This window comes from Blennius ocellaris (genome assembly GCF_963422515.1).
Source record: "Blennius ocellaris genome assembly, chromosome: 9".
NCBI classification, from domain to species: domain Eukaryota; kingdom Metazoa; phylum Chordata; class Actinopteri; order Blenniiformes; family Blenniidae; genus Blennius; species Blennius ocellaris.
The window spans coordinates 152,457-154,956 of NC_137658.1; the positions used below are offsets into that span (position 1 = coordinate 152,457).

A 2,500-nucleotide genomic window follows, 5' to 3' on the forward strand; every position below is an offset into this window, starting at 1 on the left:
GTAAAAAGCGACAGTCAGTAAACTGCAGTAACGAAGTACGAACACGGAGACGCAGCAGCTGCTGGTAATCCTGTAATCTTGCTGTAATCTGCCTGATTATCCTGGTTGTTTACCAGCTTCTAAACGTTGGATTAAACCTGGAGGACTGACAGACTCCGGCTCGCGCTTCGGAGGCGCGGCGAGTGGAGGCGGTTGAGCAAGGCAGCGGCGCGGCGGCGGCGGGCGGCGGAGTCGTGCCGTGATTGAAGACGCTCTCGTCCCCGCCGTGTCTGCTGGACCTGCATTAGCTTCTGTGTTTCACGCCTCAGGAGCAGAACTCGTCCAGTCTCTGCTTCCTTTTGCTTCGTCGCTCGTTACCATGGAGATTAGAACACGGTGAGGTTGTTGCGCAACAGAGAGAGAGAGAGAGGGCGAGCGACATTGTTTCATACTGGACACACACACACACACACATACACACGCACACATGCACACTAACACACACACATACACACACACACACGCACACACACACACACACATACACATGCACACTAACACACACATATACACACACACACACACACATACACACACACATGCACACTAACACACACACATACACACACACACACACTAACACACACACACGTAACACACATATACACACACACACGCACACACACGTACACACACACACACACGCACGCACACACACACGTACACACACATACACACACACACGTACACACTAACACACACACACGTACACACGCACACACACACGCACACACACACATGCACACTAACACACACACATACACACACACACACACTAACACACACATACACACACACACGTACACACTAACACACACACACATACACACACACATATACACACACACACACGTACACACACACACACACACACACTAACACACACACATACACACACACACACACACTAACATACACATACACACACACGTACACACTAACACACACACACATACACACACACATATACACACACGTACACACACACACACACACACACACACATACACACACACACACACACGCACGCACGCACGCACACACACACACACACACACATACACACACACACACACACACACACACACACACACACACACACACACACGTGCCTGCCTTGGTGGCGCCCCTCATCACCACCAGGACCTTTATTGTGGCGAGTCTGACGCAGGTGAAGTCGTTTCCTCTCTGCTTCCTGTCGGGGGGGAAAACGACGCTCCAGGGCTCGTTTCAGACTCTCACAACTTTCCGGCCCGTCAAGAACCTTTAAGTCGCCAAGCGGCCGGCGGGCGAGGAGGCTGGTCGCCCGGGCGACGGTGCCACGCCGGCGGGCGAGGAGGCTGGTCGCCCGGGGCGACGGTGCCACGCCGGCGGGCGAGGAGGCTGGTCGCCCGGGCGACGGTGCCACGCCGGCGGGCGAGGAGGCTGGTTCCGTCACAGCATCATTACAACAACATCATCAGGCTGCATCGCTTTCTATTACGTGGCAAATTGTAGTATTTGTGCTGCCTCAGCGCATCTTTACAGAAATAGAGACAGAGAGAGAGAGACAGAGAGAGAGAGAGAGACAGAGAGAGACAGAGAGAGAGAGAGAGAGAGACACAGAGAGAGAGAGAGAGACAGAGAGAGAGAGAGAGACGAGAGAGAGAGAGAGAGAGACACAGAGAGAGAGAGAGAGACAGAGAGAGAGAGAGACAGAGAGAGACAGAGAGAGAGAGAGAGAGAGACACAGAGAGAGAGAGAGAGAGACAGAGAGAGAGACAGGAGAGAGAGAGAGAGGACAGAGAGAGAGAGAGAGACAGAGAGAGAGAGAGACACACAGAGAGAGAGACAGAGAGAGAGAGACAGAGAGAGAGAGAGAGAGAGAGAGAGAGACACAGAGAGAGAGAGAGAGACAGAGAGAGAGAGACAGAGAGAGGGGGAGAGAGAGAGAGAGAGACAGACAGAGAGAGAGAGAGTGAGTCACAGTTTCATGTCACTTCTTTTCTCACTTCATGAAGGAAAACTGATCAGTTTGTGTTCGAGATGAACAACAAAAGGTTCATTTATGATGATTCAGTGTGTTTCATGTAACCAGAAGGAAGGACAGATAGAATGGAATAGAACATAATAGAATAGAACATAATAGAATATAAATGTATATTATTCCCAGGACAGTCACTCGTGGTTATAAATTCAGATTAACAAACTAAACGCAGACGGACATTTTTCACAATAAAAAAAGTTCCGAGTTTAAAATGTATTTTCATAGAAACGTATATAAATGAATGTAACCGAGGCTAAAGTAGCGGAAACAACCAGAAGTGTGGATTAGATTAGGAACTAAACAACGAGATGTGGATCAAAAGAAATGGATTATTGCTTTGATGAAATCGACGATTTCCAAACTGAATCCGTCGTAATGAAACGAGGCTTTTATGCAGGCGCTCCGTCAGGTTCTGGGGTTTCCTTCACCCGTCTG

General features: G+C 49.7%; 1 protein-coding gene across 1 annotated transcript in view; it reads left to right on the top strand.

The window, feature by feature from the left end:
* Positions 1-2,500, top strand: part of fstl5 (follistatin-like 5) — a gene marked incomplete at both ends in the record, with an annotated part of 142,166 nt that overhangs the window by 60,681 nt on the left and 78,985 nt on the right.